This window comes from Nipponia nippon, unplaced genomic scaffold (genome assembly GCF_047370975.1).
Source record: "Nipponia nippon isolate SJK-2023a ecotype South Korea unplaced genomic scaffold, ASM4737097v1 scaffold_4, whole genome shotgun sequence".
Taxonomy (NCBI): Eukaryota; Metazoa; Chordata; class Aves; order Pelecaniformes; family Threskiornithidae; genus Nipponia; species Nipponia nippon.
Window position 1 is genome coordinate 116,505,586 of NW_028262358.1, and position 25,758 is coordinate 116,531,343.

The 25,758-nt window shown below is 37.6% G+C and overlaps 1 protein-coding gene across 2 annotated transcripts in view; it reads right to left on the bottom strand.

Annotated features, from left to right (window-relative positions):
• LDAH (lipid droplet associated hydrolase) overlaps nt 1-25,758 on the bottom strand; it is a 123,436-nt gene that overhangs the window by 41,480 nt on the left and 56,198 nt on the right. The window lies entirely within an intron of this gene.

Below are 25,758 nucleotides of genomic sequence, written 5' to 3' on the forward strand. Positions count from 1 at the left end.
ACGATACTGCTTTTTATATGCTATAATAAAACAGACATATTCTAAAGCTGGTAATTTTTTTATGTTACGATAATAGAATACCCTGTAGCCTTAAAATAGAATGAATTAAAAACCCCACCCACATTAACCAAAAGTGAATTAATATACCTACTCTCAATTATATTTCAATGTTAAGATCAAACAAATATTCTAAAAGGATACCTGCCACTTTTTCCTGGAAGTAGAATCATATACAAGAATTCATACAGGAAAAACTCTCAAAGACGCGCAACTACAGTACCTAACAGAAGTATCAAGAAGGCAAAATAAGAGAGATTCTGGGTATTACATTTGCACATAATTAGGTATAAATTGCTGTGCTTTGCTGGTGGCTCAACATACATAAAGCAGACGTAGTTATGTACGTCTGCTTACTGCACATATCATTCTACATATTGCACAAATTAGACTAATATTTTTGTAAAAAATATTTAAAAATAGTTGTCTTTACTCTCAGATGAGACTCAGCTAATGTATGCGACTGCACCTGTGCGCAGCGCCCCGGGTCTCAGCAGCGATCCAGTGGAAGGCAGGGCATGCCACCGAGAGATGCTTATAAGATCTGGGCATTGTAACATAGCAGAGAAGAAATTCAGGAAATATCAGTAACTTGCCATACTGTACTTTTTATAGTATTTTAAAAGCAGACTTTGAAAGTGCTATTTATATCGAATACAGAACTATTTTAAGACATCCTTCTACTTTCCAGCTGATACTACTTTGGTTTTAGACAAAGAAAAATACATTCTCAGGGAAATCAGTCCTGGGCCTCTTTTTATTAAAGGCAACCAGCAGCTGAAGTACAGGAATGCAAGACTTGTGCTAAATTATATGGTAGTTTCGTGATATTTCAGCTAGGAGCTGAACTCAAACTGTTGTGATCTAAAGCAGATTTGACCTGCGTTCCCAGGCACACATTAATCCTTTGACATTACAGTTTATAGATACAGGATTAGTTGCTTGGAGTGCTGTACTAACCACCGGGGGAAGTTGCTAAACCTTGGAGGGAAGAGGACAAACCAAGAAAGCTCTTACAATGTCCCGTACATTCCTGCATTTTTTAATGGCACAAAAATGTAAAAGATGGTGGTAAGATGGAGGATAATCTTATTTAATTTCTTTCTTTTTTTAATCTTTTGCAGACAATAACAGGAAAATGTAAAATTTTTATTTTTCAAACACTTATCAACTATTTCTTAGTTTACTGCTAGTTTCCTGGGACAGGATTTTGAAATGTGCATTTGACTGCAGAATTGCTTAAATATGTAGTTCAACGTCTTTGCAATACAACTGCAGATACAACAGATTTAACATATTTTATTATAATGACACACTTGTTCATAAAAAAGTATGTCATATCTGTGTCTTGAAGTAAGTGACGTAGAAATATACAGATAAAATGAAGGAAATTAATGAGATTCAAATGCTGAACGTCAGTTAATAATTTTTTTTCTTTTCAAATGCCAGGACCTTATCTATATGCAATTTACACTAGCAGAAATCAAGCAGATGGCACAGAATTATATTCAAGTTACAACTTTCAGAATTATTATAATACCAGTCATTCTGAAAATGGAGGACATTGCCTATCATAAGCACCAGGTGTTGTCACACATACGAATGCTACAGTGTATACCATTAAGTAATGTGTAAAGGTTAACGACCCCTTTATTTATGGAAACCCTTCTCATACTTAATGATAGAAGTTTCTTGTGATAACAATCAGTCAAAATACAAAAAATATTACACATAACTAGAGAGAGAAATATGGATTCACCTGGTTTAAATTACCCCCAATTTAAAGTCAGTGCTTTTTATCAGTTAAGCACATGGCAAGGCAGAGAGCTGAGCAACGAGAGACACTAGTCACAGCGACTTGAGCAGATCTGGGGATTTCTGAAAGTTGGCCAGTGAATCTACTGAAGGCAAACATGCCCTATGCCCATGAGTCTCTGAGAGCTACGGGTCCTACCACCTACCCTTGCTGTGCTTTGGCCAACCTGATAAAAACAGTACAGTGTATTCTTACGTTATACTGGAATTGTCACTGTTGATTGTCGTGACAATAAACAGTATTTGTAAAACTGTCATTTAACTTATTTAACAGTTATTTATTTAACATGCTATTACATTGCAAGATTTCAACACTTAGGATGACGCATATATTAAAGTTCAACGTGTAAGGCATAGTTGCTCTTTGGGTTAGTCACCAGGCAGCTGCTTCTATTTTCATCATTGACTTTTAACTCTTTAAATTACATAGGGCTCAAGACCTGAGTGGTTCAAGGGACTGTAATACGATGCAGCGTCTTGCAAGTTTTAGGTCTTGTTAACAACAAAAAGCTAGTGTTATCTGCAAGATCTTCACATAATTCAATGTGGGTGCCAAGGCAGCTCCTAGTCCCTAGTCAAGTGGTATATATATCACTGAAAAAATGAACAGGGCATGGCCTGAGCATGTGGCCAGAGAAGAAACTGGCCTAGAAGCCCAATATGTTCTGCCCTTTATTCCTTCAACACACACCGTAGCAGGAAGGTGTGGGGACTTTTGGAGTTTCACTTTTGTCACTGTTTGCATACCTTGGTGTCTAGAGCTATCAGTCCATCCACTTCTGGTATGTATGACCTGCACAGTAAATACTATAAGAGAGAAGGAAGAGAAACTACTATTTCATAGGAAAAGTGAGCCCTCAAGGCAAAGAATATTAAATGCCCATTCCCTGAAAGCAGAGCATTGACCAAGGAGCTTTGTTCAGGCAGGATCCTTAAATGAGTATGATCCACTTCATGTGATCACTGCTTCATATAAATGTTAAAGAATACAACGTCTTCCTCTAAACTACCTACATCAAGAACATACATGTCCTGTACATCTGGGCTTTCTATCCAGCTTTTAAGCTATCTAAAACAAGATGACAAGGTGACAACTGAGTACCTTCAAGTCTTCACTGGATAATGGTTATGTCAACATGTTTTTGGATGTGCAGAAACAGTTGGAAGTTTTTTTGTTTTGATTAAAATGAAAACAAAGTACAAAAAGACAAACAAGTAAATTTACAATGAATTGTTGTTTATCACTGCACAATTTAATAGTATCAACCACACCAGCAAAGGATTTTTGTAAAATGTTTAAATGGTTTCTTTATAAAAACACTAAAAATATGCAAATCAGATCAAGCCGAAAAAACCCCACACTAATATTTTTCATTAATGCCTTCTACTGAAAGAGTTGAAAGACATTCATCAGCTACGATTGGAAGTTTGAGCAAGTAATACTACGTGTTACAGGGACTGGTAAATGACAGTGCTGAGGATATAACACCGCACTTAAAAACTGGATGCTGCTTACAACCAGTATGCAAAAAAGTGACTTGATATTCAGAGCTGTTAACTCCTGTGATGCCAACGAGAGGATGGCATTCAATACTTTTGAAATCAGGCAGTTTTGATTATGTACAAGAAGTGCTGGTTACAGGTTCAGGCACCTCAGGCATACCCTCCTGGGATGACACAGACACTGTGGCTGAGGGCCCGGAGCGAGCTGCGACACTGTGCTGCTTGCTTTTAATAGAGTGACGTTTTGCTCAGAGAAACAAAACAGGAGAGAAAAGCAGGCAGGATGTGAAAAGGCAGACACTGACTGGCAGAAAGGAGCAGGAGCCATTTTAAAGATTTGTTTCAGAAGAGATCCCAAGTAGGTTAATTGATTAATTACAGCCAGGCTTTGTCAGTCCCGTACCTTGGCTCTCAAGGGACAGACCATTCCTGCCCACAACACCTCACAGGCATGGTCACATCTCTCTAGTGAAGTTGTAAAACAACAAGACTCTGACCCACCGAAGAAAATAACCCTCCTACACCATCAGAAAGTGAAAATTCCTCAGAAATAACCCACCAGTTCACTCTGCTTTAATGGCAGAAGCAGCAGTCGCTGGGGGCTCACATTGACTTTTGAGCAGGGAAGGTTTTTGCTCCTGCTGCATAATCTGTTCTTAATCACCAGGGGTGCAGAAATGGTTAATATAATAACCACCAACAAAAAGAACACGCGATTCAGATTCTGCTCGGGTTACACGGAGCCCGTGAGGCACTCCAGAGATCAAATCAGCGGGCAGAAGCAGGAAGCAATCGATGACATTTTATAACCGACCCATCGCACCGACCGACGCTCAGTGAAGAAGCATCCAGGTACACTTCTGCAGCTCGCCCGCAGGCCCTGCAGCCACACACCCCTGCTCCGCAGCAACAGCATCACGACGTGCACGATTTACCACAGGGCTGGAAAGAAAATGCGCAAGGAAGTTTTATCTAAAATTCCTCCAAAACCCCAAGAAAAGCAAAAGCTGTTTCTCTGTCAAAAGTAACACTTCTTTTGATACATTTTAGTTCATCCCATATATTAGTTTATTATTCCTCTGTTGTGTTGGCAGAGGAAAAGCTATTATCAGGTGAAACCCAGTAAATTTTTCAAAGATAACATAATGATGCACTTAACGGTAATCTACAGTCTACCCTTGACACGGAGTGCCACATTAATCACAATTTCTTTTAGTCAGTATGCAGAAACCTGCAGGCAAAACAAGGAGGGTCAGGGAAGTATTCCCTGCTTTATTACCACAGCTGTGCTGAGCAGATTTCCAAGAAAACGCACAGGACAAACTAGACAGCGTTGGCTTGGGCTTTCCTCTCACCAGAGTGGGACTTTTCTGGACTTGCCTGTTCACTTTGCTCAGTCACGAATTATATAGAATAGAATATAATATAAATACAATTTATTTATAATAATATTATTATTTATAAATAATAACATAACGTAATATAATATATAATAATTACAATATTATTTATAAATAACATTAATTATTTATAATTGCTGTATTAGCAAGCTGTCTGTCACAGCTCAATATCAACAAGCCCACACGATTTCATGACAGCAAAAGAACTAAAGAATGAACACAGGTGACAAAAAATTATTTCACTCCTGGTGTGAAGTAAGAACGTACTGTGTGTGCTTTCTTCTATTTTATTTTATGGGTCTTTTGTGATCCTAAACGAATGTTTGGGCATATTAAGTAGGCAACAGAACAAGTATCTTGAACACAGTTAATAGAGAATCTTACCACTGAAAATTTCCAAGTGCTTTATAAGAATTCCCACAGAGAAGTCTTAGCATGCTTTTTATGGACAAATAACCTGAAAATCAGGAAGTTAGATGACTCCACATGAAAATATACATTGTGAAAGTAGGAAGACTTAAAACAACCGTACGGTAATTTGCAATCCTCTGCTCTAGCCAAAGCTTACTTTTCTGGGTAACCAAACTGTTTCTGTAAAACAAGGTGATAAAAAAAAAATGAAAATAACCAACATTTTGTAGAAAAGTTTGTATTTTTTTTATCATGAAAGTCATGGTGGCTTAGTTTGTTAGTGGCTGCTTAGTTCAAGAGAGTCTTCTGTTACCATCTTCTAAAGCCCCCTCCCAACATACTCCTGCGAGGCAGGGGCACGTGCACTTGATTTCATGCTTTCAACTTGAATCTTCTACATTTCCTACTTATCAGTGCCCAAATTTTCACTTTGGCATCAGATTCATTTAATTTTTTCTATCCTTTCATTCCAAACTTCTCATTGTGTTAAATATAATCTGCAAGATTAAATGACAGAAAGGGACTTTTAAAAAAATTTTCTAAGGAAATTCTTTGTACATGAGGAGCATAATCTGCTCCCTGCAAAGCTTAATCTGTTTTCCAAACAAAAGCACAGTTACTGTATGTAACTCTGTGAATGTGCTGTTAAAACTCTAAATAATACACTTACATTTTCTTTGATGGGCTGAAGGAATTCTTGCTCCCTAGGAAAAGCAAACTTTTTGAGTGCCACTGACAGCATCATGGCAATGTCTGTCACCTCAACTTTAATAAGGGGTGTTTCAGTTTTCATAGCTTGAGAACAGATTGGATCAAGACTCCTGATCACAGGACCTTCTGGTAGAGTTTTCATAGGCATACTGAGGATCTGGCTAAGGACTGAATTGTTCAATTAGCTCTATCACAACTTTCACCAATATACGGAAAAAAGTTGTCTACTGCTTTTCTATTACTTTTTAGTCAAGCAAAGTCTGCATTTACACCAAAGGACCTTGACGTTGGTCTGCTTACAAATCAGAAACATATTATGTATTTGGTCAATGTTTGCAGATCTGGTCTTCAAATTACAGATAGGCAGTAGAAGAAGAGAAGCTAGAGGTATTTCATAATGACTGTCACTACCTCTCCTCCGTAGCTAGACTGCAGTTTCCAATGAATGTAGCGCTTCAGTACACGCCAAACCAGCTTTCTGAGATCCAACCTGGGTATCTGCTTCATGGTGCTTAAGGCAATTTTTCCAAGCAGAAGTACAGAAAAAAAAACCAAACCCAAACAAGAAACCAATCCAAAAATGGAAAGGAGTATAATAGTGAGGTTCTGTTAAGTTCAATTTGGTACTTTAATTATTCAGCTCACAGAACCAACTCAAAAGCTACTACTATCTTTAAATATGCCCAGGAAAAATAATCTAAAGCATGAATGAGTGGGAAAAAACCTGGCAAGTAATAAAGCTGAAAGGACACATGGGAGATGGTGAACAGCAAATGATACGCAAGTTTGCAATACGATATGGTGCAGAAAGCAAGCGAGAGGGAAGCTCTGCAAGTTAATGTTACATATAGTGGGGAAACACATCACAAACGCCAGAGGAATCTCCCTGGGATACAACGCAGATTGCATTCTGTGCTGTGCATCTTAAAAGGGAAGATTACAACCAAAAGCCAGCCACAAATACAGCATAAAATTAATGAAGGGCTTGGATGATAAAATTTCTAAAGGAAGTTATATATATAGAGAGAAATATGAATAGGTTGGCAAAGTGGGAGCAAAGAGGCAATGGGGTGGAGAACCATAACTCCACTAAATTTTAAGGGCTATGAACGCAAAGGATGCAAAATAATATTTTTGGTGGGACAAGTCACGTAAGTAGATGTGATGGAAAGAAATGAAAAAATTCAAATGTTAAAGCAGGTATCAGAAGCCTGTCTTGACATCAACTTTTACGCTGCACCAAGCTATCAGGTCCCAACTGTAGAACTGTTACCAATAGGCACGGTGGAAGAGAGAGAAATGCCACCTTACATGGATGTGACAGACACTCTCGATTTCCAAAACCAGAACTTTGCATCAGAAAGCTGTAAGAAAGTTAACGTAAGGCCTGATAATGTTATTTATGCATGCACTTCTCTCATGTAACTACATTGTCCTGGGACTACAGCATATTACATACACTGACTAAACTAATAATCCAGGAAGAATGAAAAGTAAATGCATTGACTTAAAATGTGTTTTTTTTTTTTTTTTCTTTCTGTCCCTCCTTTTGTGTAAATGGTTACCACATTAAAAAAAAAAAAAAAAAGCATGTTTCAGTTATACAGCAAGCTGACAGAATCTTTGCAGAGTGGTTATGCCCAGGAAAGAAACATATTCTTTCAGCAGGAGAAAACCAATCAAATGTTATTTGCAAAGTTTTTACCCCTCCTCCAAAAATCAGAATGAAACATGAAGTTGAGAACACTACAGAAAAAATATTTCTCTTGAATTCAAAGAATTCTATTAATAAAATTAACTTTTTAACACTCCAGCACAAGACTGATCATTAAACCCAGTCCACAACCGTTCTGCATTTCCTTCCCATCAAGCCATAAGAAATCCTCCAGCACCCAATGACATATTTTATGATGCTTTGGAAAAAGATCCAAACCCCCAAAACCAATGATCCAGCACAGGATGAGAAAATGGCAGACTCACAGCACTACCACTGGCATTTTCTGATATGGAACTCATTAAATTAAAATATTAAAAAAAAAAAAAAAAAAAAGGAAAGGATTTTTTTTTTCAGCCAACAGAAAATGCTACCAAAACAAAACACAGAGATCAGTGCCAATGGAGAATGCCTTTGTGATTTCAAATCTTCGATTAATTTTATTGTGAGCATGTAAACAAGACACACCAGTTGCCATCTACAAGGTTTTCAGTATAATGGGGAACACTGTATATACTGTCTACCAGTGGTCAATCTTTACTGCTTCCAAGGAAGGCAATCAAGGCCACAGAAGCTATACCTCACGTCAGAGCAAAAAAGATTTCTTGGACAACTATGGTAAAGTCCACAAACAGGAGTTTAGGTACTGAAATATAAGGCATACTTTATACTAATAATTAAATTTCATACATACATATATGAGAATGGCATTTACAATATATATCTTAAATATATGAACTTATATAATTATATATGGTGCAAAAACTACCACAACCACAACAAATGTACTCTCTCACCTTTTTTACAGTCCTTTCCATTAACTACTCACATTCACTAAAAACAGCATAGTTTTCTTGCTGTTACATACTTAGATGATTACTTCAGATTTAATATTTTCATGTCCAGAAACCAGTTTTTAATTTCTGAATTTATTTATATCCATCCGATCCTATATAAGTATTGCATTCTAATATAACATAATAGATAATTGCATAACAATGATATTTTTCCTCTGTATTTACTCCTTGTAATGTTTACAGAAGGCACTTATATACAAATTCTCTGTTTAATGAGCTTAAATGAGCCAAGACATCCTGAGCTGCTCCCGTAATTTAGGTTCCTTATTATCTTCCTAGGCTTTCCCTCTACTTATTTCAGTCTGAATTCCTTTCTTGAACACAGATGGCTAGAAATTACCATGTACAATAGTACTTATGCTTTTCTGTCCTATAAAGCATATTATGCCAAAGTAAAATGTGAGTTCTCTCCATGGTGACATATGTCATTCATCTTCACAAGAGCACTGATGGAGACCCTTAGCCCTTTACTGTATACTTTGTTACTCCACACATGAAGTGAGAAAAGCAGGCTTTTCTTAAACCTTATCTGTGCAAATACGACTCATGAGCTGTATAAGAAACAGACAGTACAGAGAATATGAAGATAACATTTTTAAGTCCCCCTCCTGCACACCCAGACTTTTAATTCCTACAATATGTGTACAACAGATGAGGCTGCCTCCTTAAAGTGCTCTGCTGACATGGTTGTCTTCTCAACCTTCTCGCTCTTGTTCCTTGGCCAGATTGTCACTCAAAGGTCAACCTAGAGCAGTCAGCAAGAGCTGAGGCAAGGGAGAAGTGGTAGCCAAGCTCCAATCAATGTCTCCTCTAGAGATCTGCAAAGTAAAGCAACTAGAAATTCATAACATACTTTTAACAAAACAATATTGCCTTAATATTGTGTTGCATCACATCCTAAGCTCAGGTTGGCTGTCTGACAAGGGCTGTTTCCTGTTCGAACACTGTTTTCCGTTCATCTTTGTCTGATGTCAGGGATATCTCTGCCTCATGGCATCTGATGTATTCTCCTTTGTTCATACTTCATGTTTTTATAGTTAATATTACTTGTAGCATAGACTAATAGATTGGGCTATTCAATCCAACTCAATCCAATCCAATCCAATCCAATCCAATCCAATCCAATCCAATCCAATCCCTATTCTGGATTTGAACAAAACAGGCAAAATGAGAATTATCAAAGTGTGTGAGAGGGAGACCACTCTCGTTTCTCTGTGACTGCAGGTACAACCCATGCAGACCCCTTCTCACCTCTATAAAACTTCATGACTATTGCTGACCTTAAGGGAGCTGGTCAACTTAGATATGGTCAACTGATAGCTGGAAGACAGGGATGGGGAGCAGAACTAAGCCCCCATAATCCAAGGGGAAATGGTTAGCAACCTGCTACACGACTTAGACACACACAAGTCTATGGGGCCGGATGGGATCCACCCAAGGGTACTGAGGGAGCTGGCAGAGGTGCTCACCAAGCCACTCTCCATCATCTATCAGCAGTCCTGGCTAACTGGGGAGGTCCCAGATGACTGGATGTTAGCAAATGTGACGCTCATCTACAAGAAGGGCCAGAAGGAGGATCCAGGGAACTACAGGCCGGTCAGCCTGACCTTGGAGCCAGGGAAGGTTATGGAGCAGATCATCCTGAGTGCCATCACGCAGCATGTACAGGACAACCGGGGGATCAGGCCCAGTCAGCATGGGTTTATGAAAGGCAGGTCCTGCTTGGCTAACCTGATCTCCTTCTATGACAAGGTGACCTGCTTAGTCGATGAGGGAAAAGCTGTGGATGTTGTCTATCCGGACTTTAGTAAGGCCTTTGACACCGTTTCCAATAGCGTTCTCTTGGAGAAACTGACTGCTCATGGATTGGTTGGGCATACTCTTTGCTGGACAGAAAAATGGCTGGATGGCCAGGCCCAAAGAGTTGTGGTGAATGGAGTTAAATCCAGTTGGTGACTGGTCACAAGTGGTGTTCCCCAGGGCTCAGTGTTGGGGCCGGTCCTGTTTAATATCTTTATCTGGATGAGGGGATCGAGTGCACCCTCAGTAAGTTTGCAGATGACACCAAGTTGGGCGGGAGTGTTGACCTGCTGAAGGGTAGGAAGGTCCTACAGAGGGACCTGGACAGGCTGGATCAATGGGCCGAGGCCAGTTGTACGAGGTTCAACAAGGCTGACTGCCGGGTCCTGCACTTGGGTCACAACAACCCCATGCAACGCTACAGGATGGGGGAGGAGTGGCTGCAGAGCTGCCTGGCAGAAAAGGACCTGGGGGTGTTGGTTGACAGCCGGCTGAATATGAGCCGGCAATGTGCCCAGGTGGCCAAGAAGGCCAATGGCATTCTGGCTTGTATCAGGAATAGTGTGGCCAGCAGGCCTAGGGAAGTTCTCGTCCCCCTGTACTCGGCACTGGTGAGGCCGCACCTCAAGTACTGTGTTCAGTTTTCGGCCCCTCACTCCAAGAAGGACATTGAGGTGCTGAAGGGTGTCCAGAGAAGGGCAATGAAGTTGGTGAAGGGTCTGGAGCACAAGTCTTAGGAGGAGCGGCTGAGGGAGCTGGGACTGTTTAGTCTGGAGAAGAGGAGGCTGAGGGGAGACCTTATTGCTCTCTACAACTACCTGAAAGGAGGTTGTAGTGAGGTTGGGGTCGGTCTCTTCTCCCTAGTAACGAGTGATAGGATGAGAGTAAACGGCCTCAAGCTGCACCAGGGGAGGTTTAGGTTGGGTATTAGGACAAACTTCTTCACTGAAAGGGCAGTCAGTCACTGGAACAGGCTGCCCAGGGAAGTGGTTGAGTCCCCATCCCTGGAGGCATTTAAAAGATGGGGACATGGTTTAGTGGTGGACTTGGCAGTGCTAGGTTAACAGTTGGATTTGATGATCTTAAAGGTCTTTTCCAACCTACACAATTTTATGATTCTATGTCTCCATCACTTTGAATTACGAAAGAGAACTTTGGAGACTACAACAGGCTGGATTCAGGGTAACGTACATTCAAACCATCATATATCCAGTGTTTTTAGCTATTTCTATTTGGACATGCACATAAAGTACCAGCTATATTGGTTCTTCAGGAAACAGTATACATACATTCCACAGAAAGTTTCTCTAAGAAACAAGATAGATACGAATATTCCTGAAAACCTCAGAAATGCATTGTTTCCAAACATTTCAACAGCATTAAGTTCCTTCAAGATACAGGGTAATGAAAGACAGAGGACACACTGATATTCATCTTGTGAAGTTGTGCATAATCTTAACAACTTCACAGTATTCTACTGTGGTATTAACTAACTGTTGCAAAATATAGTGTCATATTAAGATTTTTTTTTTTTTTTAAAAGGGAAGATTGGACAGTTGTATGGACAATGCTGTCCTCAGTGATACTGGACGAAGTCACTATTTGTAAATGGCACTTAAATATACTTGAGACAAGCAACAGTTAATGAAATTAAAGAGGAAATTTGCTTTTCGTGTATGCGGCTTCATAATTTCCTAACCATCAGTTTTCTTGTACCTTCCTTTTGAAGCAGTCAAATGTAACACAATGGATCACAACAAACTGAATTTTTATCTTTCCCCACTCTACAGGCTCCTTCACAATGCCAAATCTTTTCCTTACTTTTCATGACTTAATCAGATAAATGTTATTAAAAAAAACTTAAAGAGGATGTCCTGCTTTCATACTCTGCCCCTGCTATATTCTTTGCCTGAGGTACGTCACCATTTGTGGGACAAGTTAGCCAAAGGCATTCTTTTAGCTGCAGCGCATACGCTAGCTACAAATAGCCATGCTATCCCTTACCGATGAAATGCAGAAGCAAAATTAATATACTGAAGCACCTCGTAGGCAGCTAACCTGTGCTGTACTTTTACAGACTATCCTGGAAAAAGAAGATAGGAATAGTTTAAGATGTAAGTAGATGTTAAGTTTTAGCTGATGTTATTCAATAACAGGAAAACAGAAAAACTCAACTTCCCAGATGATGGAAAATGTCAGGATTCCCTCGTGTAAACCAACAGAACTATGAACAATTTGTGTCAGCAGCAAACAGTCTCCTTAACTCAGCAGTGTATCTAGCACAGCTTTGCTTCTACTTTATGTGGTAAAATGAAGAGAAGAATTTAGCAGAAAAGGCAATTAGTAGGATGCCTTGAAAATAAAAATTAATGTACCTGTTCCACACCATTTTAAAAATTATACTTTCTCCCAGTCTGCCCATCTATCACTCACACTGACTTCGAGTTTCTTACATTCAATATATCCAATATTATCATATAAATTACACCTCCTTCAACATCTGAATTTGACCCACTATGTTCAAATATATATAAACCACACATTTTTCAAATGAATGAAAACTTGGGTTTATTTTTTTACTATTTTCTTTCAGATTCTACCTGATGATATAAATAGCAGACAATATTCTCATCTGTTTAAAATGCTCTACAGTGATCACAAGGTTTTTCCATGTCCTGGCACCCTCTTTATTTAACATACATTATCCAATTTTATTTGAAGTACATCTTTAATGCCCCAAGCCTCCAGTGCTTCCTGGCTGTTCCACTTGGATGGAAACAAAATTCAAGGACCAGCATTTTTTTTAATGTATTTGTATTTCAAATTGTAGTCTTTAGTGTAACGATGAATACAGAGCTGGGTACAATGATTACATCCTTAGGTATGTAGGCCTGAGTGTCATTTGCACCAAGGTGAGATGTGACTAAATTTATGTCTACTTTAAGGCCACTTTCCACTGACTTAGCATAAATTTGATTCTGAGCCTTATATGTTAGAATCCTGCATCCAAACTCATTGGACCAGCCATATGAAGAGTCCTTTCAAAATGTGAATCACAATCAGGCTTCTACAGTATTAACTTTGTGTAATATTATTAGGAGTATACTAAAACTTGCTCTGCAGAGTTTAATTACAGAGGAACTAAAAGGGGATGAAAATAACTCAGAATATATCTTTCAGCAGCAAGAAAGTGAGAGCCATGGAAATCTTGGTAGTATCTAACTTTAGCTGCTAAGAGTAAGAAATTACCTTTGCCAACAGTGGTCACAAGCAGAGTAAACAAAGAGGTAGAGCCCTAATGCGACTGCAGCACACCCAATGTCCTATTAAATGCTTCTGGTCCTCTGGGATTCCACCTACTGTACGGCTGGGTGCGTGATCTTGCTCTTGTTGAAACTAGTGGCAATATTTCCATCAATGTAATGGGCCTTAATTCTGCCCCATGAATAAATTCTGATTAAAGGACTTATTTTTCAGTTATTAAATATGACAGTCTACAGTCAATGTAGAACTCACCAAAGACACAATATTCCCAGCTCTAGAGACCAAGATTCTCTTATCTATTCTTGGAGAGACAGATGAAGACCATGGCTGCCATAAAACACTTATCATGGTAGTTACAGAATAACCTCTCAGACTGAGAAGTAAATTGAGACCTTTGACAATTCCCGTTGAAATCAATACACTTTCAATCACACCTTTCAAAAGGCTGTCAGTATCTTCCATAATACATGACTTCCAATGTTGAAACCTGTTTAATGGCAACAGGAGAGGGACCATCACCCACACCTCACCTTACCAGTGGGTCACAGCACAGGAAAAAATTATCTGTTGTTTCACATTACTTGAAGTATTTTCCAGTAAGAGTAGAATTTTTCCAGATGAAGCCCAGAATTTTGCTAAACATACAAAAGACTAGAAGTCAGAAGTGTTCTCTACAGACACTGCAAACTATTTCTCAACAGGTCCGCTCTACGTACTGAACTATTTGCGAATTATTAAAAATATTAAAAATATTAAACACACAGACTGTTCATTACATTTACAAGTCTCACAGGGCTGAAATGCAAATTACTCTGTACTACAAATATTTGGGTAACTGAAGACCTGCCCAAAATGTTTAAAAAAAAAAAAAGGAAAAAGCCTTTTTATGGGTTAAGGTAATAATGAGAAAACTGTTCTCCCAAAAATCTGTATCTTATTGTTGGACAGAAAATAGTTTAATAGAGAAAATATTCATTGACAGAGCAGTATTTTACATAGAGAATTAAGCCCCATCAAAGTGGGCAATATCATTCCATCTACAAGGGAAGTGCCAAAGGAGACGGCCAAAATTTGCAACGGTGTGATAATACCGGCAGGGATGGATTTGTTGCTATTATGATTAAAGCATATAAACAGAAAAAGATTAGGAAGGGTGAGAGTGAAAAGAGAGGAAGAATAGTTTATTGGTTGGAAGAAGGGCAGGGAGAAGCTTATGTTGGAATGCAGTGTCACAGTTACACACCATAAAGCTTTCAGTTGCTCCCATTACATGAATGTCAGAACACAGCTGCCACTTTCCAGGAGAAATTCTTTCTGTTTTCATTTTGGAAGCAGAGGGTGGGATTTTTTTTTTTTTTCAGTGTAGCACTCCCATGAGATCACTGCACTGCATCTGCAGGTACCCTTGCGGTACGCAGACTGGTAAATGTGATCCTTGTAGACGTGGTCTGGGACACTTACCACTTACGATGAATCAGTAACACGCCCTTAAAATGGAGAGAAGGCTCAACAAAAAGAAAGAATTAAGAAACGGATTTTCTGTGGCCTCGAACCAACTGCTTTCACAGTCATCAATGTACAGCCATACCTACCACTAAATCTCAATGACAATCCATTCAATTTAGGGAAAAGCGGCTGAACAAGGTGAATGAGAAACCAGCCCTACAATTATAATCTCATTTTGCTGATGAAAAGGGAAGGCCATGATTTTCCATCAGTGCCTTGAGATCCTTGAAATTCTATGACCTATAGAGTGCTCCATTTAAGATATTTCAAAGAGGTATATTTCACCACTCATTGAAGTCAGCCCTCAAAAAGGCATCTAATCAACCCAAGCCCATAGCCCTACTTGGCTAGAAGGGTTAGCAGACAGATAAGGAAAGCTGAGCTGACATTTGATGTTGGAAGGAGTTCAGTCCATTACCATTTTAACCATTTTAAGCGGCTTATTTAATGACATGCTCTGGAGGAAGAAGAGCAGACCAAGTCCTGACTTGTGATACCAGAGAAGAACAGAAGGATGAGTCACCCAGGAAGTATACACTGAGAAGAAATGGAACATAAAGCCGCACTTTGTATTTTTGTCAAAGGAAGAAAAGAAACAAGGAATATTTGAGGTTCAAGATAGAACTTATATCCCAAAGTCTTGTCAGGGTATCAGAAGAAAAATAGAAAGGAGGGAGTGAGGAATTCTCTCAGTCAGTACATTTTTCCATCCTTGCATTGACTTTCCCAGAACTGTAAGCATTTTAAATAATAAGGGAAAAATACAAAATTCCTTCCTTTGCAATACTATAGACTGCTCCTAGCCTTAACTATTATGACAAATGGAATATAGGCAGGAATATGCTAAAAGAGCAAAATTATCATATCTAATTTATCATGCAAATAAAACTGGTCATCAGGTAGGAAGGGTTTTAGTGCAACTGAGACCAAGAATTTGGAAAACATCTTTCAATTGCCAATGCCAGATTAAAAGTCTGAACTCTGCCAGCTGCCATTAAAGGTCACAATTCAAATTATATTTATTGAGATCTGGGGTTTGTACCTTTCATTTCAGTAAAATACACTTACAGTAGTCATACTGCTGTTTTAAAATAGAGGAACAGAAATTTAATGTTTTCAAGAACAATTAGGACTCAGTGAATTCTACTCCTTATACAGAATTAAGCTTCGTTTTGGAATTTGAAATGGAGTGGAATGTTCTTAGAATTTTCCAGTGACTAGAAATGTTGTAACAAAGTTATTAGAGGCATATTTTCATTAACATTAATTGAACTTTCTTACAGGACTCTAACGGTAACAAGTTTATTAAATACATTTGTGGTTCCTGGACTGCTACTTAAATGTATATTTAACACTGAATTCCACATGAAAGGGTAAACGCCAATGATTTCTTTTCCAAAATGTCACAGTTGAGTAGACTTTTATCCAAATAACAGAAATCAAGCATTTCAAATATTTATACATCGAAATAAATGGAAAAAGAAGTGGATTTCTATTACATTTAATTTTGAAGATAACCTCTGTCACAAGAGCACAGGGGGTGAGTCTTAAGAAGAAATCTAGGGCTTGATTTACTTCTCTAAACATAGGTGTACAGTCACTCAATACGTTCAGGTATCTGAAAAGATCCACCATGGCATTGGCAAAAATTTCCCTAAAATAATCAGTAATCAAAGAAATACTAAAAAGACAGGGAAAAAAAAATCTCCAGTGTTTCTCTGAACTTAATTCAATAGTGTATTAGAAATGCCCTAAATGCAGTGAATGTGCAATCTAAGCTCAGAGATCTTATAACTGTTTTGTATAAAGTTTGTGTCTTTTTCTGATTCCTTTTACTCCTGCAGTGAACTCTTCAAACGGGACACACCATTCTCAGTATAGAAGCTAATGCAGAGGAATACATGTTTCCGCGCTAGCCTCTACAGCAAGCATTCCTAGACTTCACTGTAAAATGCCGGGAATGAACAAATTAACGATACGGCAGAGTAGGAAATATTTTTAATTACAACACTGTCCTTTCTAAGTAACCTCTTCTAACTAGAAGAGCCAAGCCAAGTCCTTCCTCACTGCTTGAGTAACTATCACATACAAAGAGAGGCAAGAGCTGATGAAGCAGTTCAACTTCTTTGTTGAGGGGTCAGGACTGCCAGCGAAATTACATTTTAATGTAGAGCTTCTAGGAACAGATATTGATTACTAGAGTTATAGCTGTGCTCAAAGTTTAACTACATGTTTGTAAAGTCTATGTTCAAAAACTCCACAATGTCCCTTCACGTGCTCCTTTCATGAACAGTTCTTTAATGTCCTAATTGACTGCTTTCCCCTTTTCTCTACTCAATTTTAAATTAGCATGAAAACTGCTGATTTCTGGCTCTATTGTCTTCTGTAAAAGCATATTAATTGCAGTAGAAAAACAAAACAAATTCAAGCTATGTGTGACATATCTTGATACTGAATTTTGATCGTTTGGTCCAACTCTCCAAAGAGATGAGTCTGATTTTCAAGTGCTATGCATACAGATCTGCGGACAGAATTTCAAAACATCTTACCACCCAGCATAAAAAGTTCTTTGGGAAATCTGGCTTTCAAAAGGGTGTTGAGCTCTTTTGAAAACATATGCTATAAATCCTAATTGTTTTTGAAATTCACTTCTTGATCTATGTTTATGATTCCCTCATTTTTATAGAATCATTTCACTTAGTTATTACAATACGAATCCAAATTTTTGGAGATTCACAATAAAAAGATTTTATGAACAAATCTGTAAAAATCTACAGTACTTAATAAATCCTGTTATTCTGTCATTTACCATTCTAGCCATCTTTTTATTTTTAGTCCTTCATTTCCTCTTCATTCTCATGTTTTACTTTGGATTCTTGATGAATGATCACAGATTCCACTCTTCAGTTTATTTTTCTTCCTTTGCTGTTTGTACATTTGGCTACTTTAATGTCTTTTAACTTCCTAGAAAAAATATTTTTTACAGGTTTATTTGAATTCTGACTACATACATCTGAAAAGAAATCAGATGTTTCATTAGCAGCGAAATAAACACAATGTTATGAAAAAACTTAAAGTCTCTTGAAATCAAAATGATTGTTCTTATGTTCCCCACTTTGAATCATCACAGACCAATATCTTGGTTTTCATATTGTTTCTATATTCAACTGAACGGTAAACCAAATACGTTAAACAAGGTGACAGAAGTTGAAGTTTCAGTGAACATTATGAACAAAATACAATTTTCCTCAGAAAGTCTTGAGAATTAGTTTTTCCTCAGGCCTTCCTATCACAGGCTTATGATCTAAACAAGCTAATCTTAGGGCAATGTTATTATTGACTCTGAATCCTCACTCTTAAAAATGCGATCAATGTTAAAAATAGAAACATAATGAAAAATATTCATACACTTGGTAATTACATTCTGACAGATCTACCGCTGCTGATTTTGTCAAGCCTGTCTTTTAATTGCACCAGACGTCAATTTTAATTAAATTCGCACTTGTGCTTTTAATTATCACTCTGCTATTTACCAGTCTCATCTGATCTTCAACATTTCTGGACTGTAAGTTTTCCTGACTCAGAAAAGTACTGAACTACATGTAATCTAGTATTTCCCATAAAGTTCTAGGACCAAGCAGGTGATATCTACCTGCTTCACCCACTTCAAAAACCACACAAGGTATGCTACATATCCACATGGCAGCACTGTTCAAAAATGCATTTTTTGTTTTCAAAATATGTGTAAGGCAGTATTAAGAATAAATTATATTTCAAAAGTCTTTTCTAGAGGGCAAAATAGAGCTTTAATACTTACTGTACCTTATCTTACCAGTTTCTCTGTTTCTGTTTTTAGGAGAGACATTTAGGAACCAAATGATAAGACAAACTGACAGTGCATAGCCTTTGGTCTATATTGGGTAGATACAAAAAGAGGGGATTTAAAAATGAGTTTTGTTTCATTTAATGTGTATCCCTTTTTTTCTATTCTTAAGACTGTCATATTGCAATCTTTAAGCTTTTTGTTTTCTAAACTGAGTTTCCATATTGATACTTTTTGGTCAGATACTGAACTCAGCCAGGCAAATCCACAACTCAGCTACCCCCTTTCAGGTGTTGACATTATGATGAACTACAGCTTCCATGTGGCTAACATGAGCTGAGCCACGGTGTGCTAATACAATATAAGAGAAACATGGCATAAAATACTAGTGAGCAGAATAAAACAAAGCAATTCAAGTCAAGGTGAATTTCAAAAAGCTTTCTTTGGACCAGAGAATCAGGCATGAGCTTTGGCCAAGTAGGCTGACAGGCACCATAAGTCTCATCCAAACCTTCCATTCTTGCTTCCTTGGTAAACTCTAGGTTTCGGGTTAGAAGTTTAAGCTCTCAACAGTGATGACACAGAAGATCTTGAAAAGGGCATAGTCCAACAGGTAATCCTTCCCAACAAGAAACTTTGAAAATTTTACATGCTCCTAATCCTAAAGTTTTATGTTGCCAAAAAATCCAGAATTTTATCATCTTATGTTGGTAACTTGAGTCTCACCTTTCATTGTTTCTTGCTTGCTATTTCTATAGTTACAAGCAAGAACAAATCTGGATTGCAGACAGGACAGATATATAAAGTAGAACCCTCTGGAAATCTCTTCTACTTTTTTAACTCTCCCTCTCTCTCCATTTTGGGGGGGGGGGGGGGAACACCTTTAAAGCATAAATCCTGTTACCTCATTTTAGAGGAAACTGGATTGTGATGCCACTTTGGCTTGAAGCCAATTTTCCTTGATAAAAATTATATTCTGAATGTGGAGAAAGATGCATGCCTCTCCCTGGTGAAAGCAAAAGACAAAAAAATTGACTCCTTATCTAATTTGCCCTTAGGCATTTTACATCTGAAGATGTACCACCTTCAGCAGTTTATTTCTCATTACATTTTAGATTTCTTAAAGTTACTTTTATATCCTTGAGATATTTCACATTCTTTTGTCCTCTGTATTACAAGGTGGGTTGTTTGTCTGTGAAGAGAAAAGTAATTTCAGGCAGACCTATGCAGCACATGGCAATCGAGACAGTGCCTGTTCCTATTCACGAAGGCGGTGTCCAGCGAGGGTTATGCAAAAAATCCCATCTGCCTGTTGATTGCTGCATTTTCTCACAGTTTACATTTTTTAAATCTTTTTTTTGGCGAGGAGAGGTAGAAAAGAATATGACTGGGACCGTTAGGATTAGAGTCTGTCATCAAGCCAGTGAAAATAATGGTTGCTAGTGGTCTCTTGAGTGAGCTGACACTCTCAACCCCATTCCAGAGTTATCAGCGATTCACCGATGGCGTTCTGAAGTTTTGTTGAGCTTTTAAATTCAAGCTGGTGGCCCTTTATGAGTGTCTCAGTCAAAAGTCAGTATCTCTCTAACAAATCTTTGTTTGCCATGAACTCATGCGCTTTGCTTTGCAGCCTCCCACCCCAAAGAGAGGTTTTCTGGTTTTCTTAAGTTTTCATATGAAGGTTGTTTTCATTTTTTCCTTTAAAAAAAAAAAAAATCTCTCCACAGATCTTTGTAGAAACTTCCTTGATGCTTCAAAGATACAGTATCTTATTTATTTTATTTGGTCAGGTTTAATAAATCATCTGCATTACTTCTCGCTTTTTCCAAATAACAGAACTGCATGATGTTTACATATGCAGCAAGTTCATATTGCTTGCTTTACTGGCTATTCCACCAGATTTACTGATATTGCCTGAGGTGTCACTGAGAGAACATATTCATCAGAACTTTGTCATCTGTTGCAAAGTGGATTATGCAGACTCTGCGATGTGTATACCATCAACTAAAGCAAATTTTAGTCTAATTACTGGCTCAGACCACCTGTGCTTCCTTCTATATGCTCCCAAAGATTTGCTAGCTATCAAGAACTGAGATAATTGCCTAATATATATATATTACAGAAACAGTCCAATTCAGTGACCAACTTAAAAGATCCATAATGTTAAATTAACACACGTCTCACTGAAGGCAGCTGAACTTAGACTCATGATTAAATCGGTGCCAAACTGCATAGAGTCTTTCTTTTTTTGCTCCCTCAATACTTAAAGGGGGATGAAGGTGGGTGTATATCAGCCCAATGCTGTTTGCTTGGTTTTTTAGTATGTAGCTCATTTGTCCAGATGGATAGACTGAAGAAGAAGACAAATACATCAGACTCAGTTTAGTTTTATATCATGGCCTAGAAATTCGCAGCTCTCTTCACAAGATATTCATTTATTTGAAATGTGTACCAATTCCCTTGTGAGGTCTGCTAAGTACAGCTATCTGTTTTTTTCCTGCATAATAATTTTGCAGATGTCATTGGGTTTGTGTTACTGTATGTCTTTTACCCATTTTAATTTTTATTGGGGTTTCTTTGCACTTCATCATTTAAGCCTGCAAGTAACATGAAATCCATATACAAATAGTGTTTCTCCATTTCGTTTCTCCAGATCATGATCCCTACTGCTAGACATAACTACATATTCCACCCATCACTGCAATCCATTAAGGAACCAAGAGCAAACAGTCCTCAGCAAGGACAAATCAAAACAAGGCTGCACAAACCAAGGACATTTATTCATGCTTCTACTGTGCTGTTGGTTGCACTGCACCCTGGCAGACACGTCTACAAAGTATAATCCTCTACATGGGAGAAGATATTGTCCCTCTTCAGAAATCGTCTGGCTATTTTTCTATATTTTGCAGCCTCGGTGTACTCTTCAAAAGATCTGAGATAAGCTTACTTTTGTAAGAGAGCATGTAAGGTGGTAAAAAATATATTTGTTCACTAAGTGTATTTTAAACTTCATAATCGTCAGCGAGATCATCAGAAGTTACTTTACCCAGACAACACCTATGTAAACTGGCTTTGTTTAAAGTACTGTGACATCTAATTTAGGTAATCAACATTTGAATTAGATGCTATGATGTTAAATAAATTTTCAAAAATGTAATAAAAATAATTATATTCCTGTTTATCTCAGGTGTGTTTATATTTTCATTTTCTTTCTACTTCCAAAATGCACCAGAACTTCTAAGGATGTCAAAACCTGTTAAACTAGTGTCCTTTCAGAAGATGATTTCTGTAATGATGACACCACAGTCTTGGATTTCATAGACAGATTCTAATCTCAGCAAAATAGGAACTGAACAAGTGTCATTACCTTCATACAGTCCTTCCCTCATCCATTCATGCTGCTGAAAAGATTCCCTTATTATCTCAAAGGTCAGACATGCTTAGCAGTTTCTGCACTGTTAAAAAACTCTCCCACTTTTGATCTCATAGTCTCATAGTCCCTGTGGATTTCCAGTAATTCTATACTAAAGAATTTTGTTTTCTTGTAGAAATACCCATATTTAAAAACACGGTGACTTTTCTCTTTCTTAACGTTATGAAAGTGCTTCCCAAATTCATAATTAAGCTTTCAAGAGAACTGAAACTAAATTATTAATGTAAAAGGTCACTGCATTGAATTCTGTATCACAATAAATCACTTAGCAGAGGAATTCTGACATGTTTCTCTCTCTTATGGCCTAATTCTACTTTCACTAAAGTTAGGGGGAGCTTTCCAAGTACTTCAACAGAAAGGAACTAAGTGTTAACCAGACACAAAAGAACCAACTTAATTTGAGGCAGAAAGACAGCAGTGAGAGAATCTAATATTTGTCCTAGTGAGATTTTAAGCCATTACAAAACAACTTACATATTCCTTCCTCCTATTACTCCTAAGTAACTATTCTCATCACACAATAAGATGTGAAAAACAACTCATTTAGCAGATGGGATCTTTTTGCTACAATGGCCAATTATGCATTTGCCAACAGTGGCCAAATAAAATTCTCTCCTTGTCCAGTTCAGCTCTTGGGAGAAGCAAAAACTTAAAAAAAGACAAAAAAAAAAAAAAAGACACCTACTTGAAGCTTCTGTCTTCGAGAAACTGTATTTCAAAAAGAGGATTATCTCTGCCAGTAAACTTTGGAAAAGCTTTGATAACTTACAGAACTGATGTTGACCAACAGACTTAATAAATTAAAGCCTGAGTAAAGAATATCTAAACATGGAAATATTCCTGAATAACTTCATGTTGGAACACTCTTGTCCAGAATGAATCTACAATACATTCAAAACCATTATCTTAAACTATTTTGAAAACAAATTAAGCTATATCAGAAAAAGACATTTAGTTTAGAATCCGAATGTTTTACATGACTTATTCAGGAATAGCTAATTTGCTTTAAACTTCATATTCTGTCTTACTGCAAAACAGTATTTATGGATAGACGTTCACACACTGATAAGCGAGACTTCTTTCATTTCTTCTGTAAGTGACTAATTATTTATTGCATTTTATGATGCATAAAAAGATACATTGCAATGCAAACTATCTATTGCCATTTTTCACTGTTTTAGTAAGGCTTCTTTTAAAACAAAGTACTTCTGTACATACAGGTAATTTCTCACACACACTGAAAAAAAAACCCTCCCTGGCCAAGAGATGGCAAAGAGAAGAGTGTTTCTGAAATTTCATATCCCAATCAATGTCTTTGTCAGAAGGGCCATGTGCAGAGATGTCTTCTCCCACTAAGATGTGTTGCAAAGGGCTGCAGGTAATCGGAAAGAAGCAGATTTCTAGAAAATAGAAAAAAAAAAAGCTAACAGAGTCGTGACATCTGTCATTCTGTTGTGTACCTGTAGGCCATCAATGTTTCCAAGCAAGCTGTTCACAACAGATGGAAAATGGCCTTTTGGTTGAAGTATGAAACCACAAAATGAGGACTACATATGTCACGCTAAAGGTGTGATAAAGGGGAGCACCAAAGGTAATAAAAGACCCCGTTACTAACAATGCAACAACAGAAACTTTGGAATGACAGAAAAGACAGACTCATCTATTAGCATGTAAATTTAAAAAAGAATGATAAAATATATTTCTGGCTTTTTCTAACATCAGAAGTAACAACAGTAATGTTTTATAGATGGAAGCTCCTTCACTTTTTTAACTAAATATTTTGAAAAATTTAAAAAAGAAGAAAGAAATAAAGCTACCATGCACATATAGGAGCATCATCTAAAATAACTATATTCAAAAACCTCCAACAAAATGCTTCCACTGAGGTCATTCAACCCCTGTGACCACTAATAATACTAATAATGGGTGGGAGAAACATTTTTCTATGGATTAGAAGCTGGCTAAACAGACAGAAAACCAACAGCAGGAATATATAGCCAATTTCAGTAGTTCAAAAGGTTAACAAAAAATGCCCGATACCTCCTGTTAGGCATGTTTAATTTATTTGTAAAAGGAAAAGAATAGCACCGACATTTTACACATCATAGAATAGTTTAGAATAGGCAGCAATGAAGAAATGTTTGCTTAACTCAAGAAAGCTTGGTTAGTGGACAGCCTCCTGATGGGTGAAAGTCAGTACTGATTTATGAAGAGTAAGACACATTGCAGAAACCTTCTAAGCTACGTACATTACCAGATCCTGAACAAGTTGTAGCTCCTCAAGTGAAAGACCTGAATGCAATTCATATGCAGAAAAAAGAAACAACATGAAAATATGGTTATGCTACTGTATAAATTTGTGAAATCGTTAAATGCGAATACTGTTGTTCTGTTACGCTCATCAGATTTCTCAAAAGAAAGTACAGACCAACAGATTTCTGTCTGGAAGAGAACACAGTGAAGGAAAGATAAGGCAGATGCACACAAACGTGTGCACAGAAAGGATGTGAAAGGGTTTCCAAGGTGTGTACTTGTTTTATACACAACTATTCCAACTTATGTTTTGTTAGCTATTATTTATAAAATCAACTAAGTTCTAGCAATACCCAATAATCTTTGGCACCACTGAGACACAGTAGCAATGCATGCCTTTGAATTATATATTACAGAAATTTTATTTGCTTAAACTGATACATACTCAGAGGTTTTAAACTCTTCCTCCTCACTGAGTTTTACAGGAAGAGCAATGCTTACATTTTATGATGGTTTCGCTCATTAATAAGTGTTAATTTGTTACCACAAAGGTGCTGGCATTTCAAAAGCATCATTGAAAATGAAAGACTAATACTGTAGCAGATTGAATTCCATTAGCAAGGAAATATGTCAATCTTTTGATTAAATTAATGATCAAATGGACTGTTTTAGGAAAGACTCAGTAGTGTCACCAGCAAAGCACAAAGAAATCCTCCAAGTAAGGATTTGTATTTTAGAAGAGAATGCCTGGAGGATGTAACATATTTATGAGTTAGGCTCAAGCTCCAACTACAGAGAAAATAATTTTGTCACTCAGCTTCATTTTTCAGTTCTGCTGGCTGAATGAAGCGCAAAGAAGATTATGAGGTTAAGATCAAGTATCAAGCTGTACATTATTGCATTTTTCCATCTCCACAGAGTAAGGCCGATTTAACGTTTTTCCTTCCTAGTGTGAAAATTTTTGAGCCGTCTGACAAACTGTGGATGCTCCGCTTCCCACAAAGAGGTGAACCTTGTTAAGATCTGATGCCCAACACAACTGAGCAGTGTTCACGATTACGTATGTACCAGCAAACAGACAGGCCAGGAACTATTCCCTGGTCCTGCCATTGAACAGGATGGCATGGGATGGTCTGTGTCCACACAGCTGAATTTCCCCCTGCCTCAAAACAGGATGCCTGCATCCAAACTAACTACTGGGAATGGTGCTG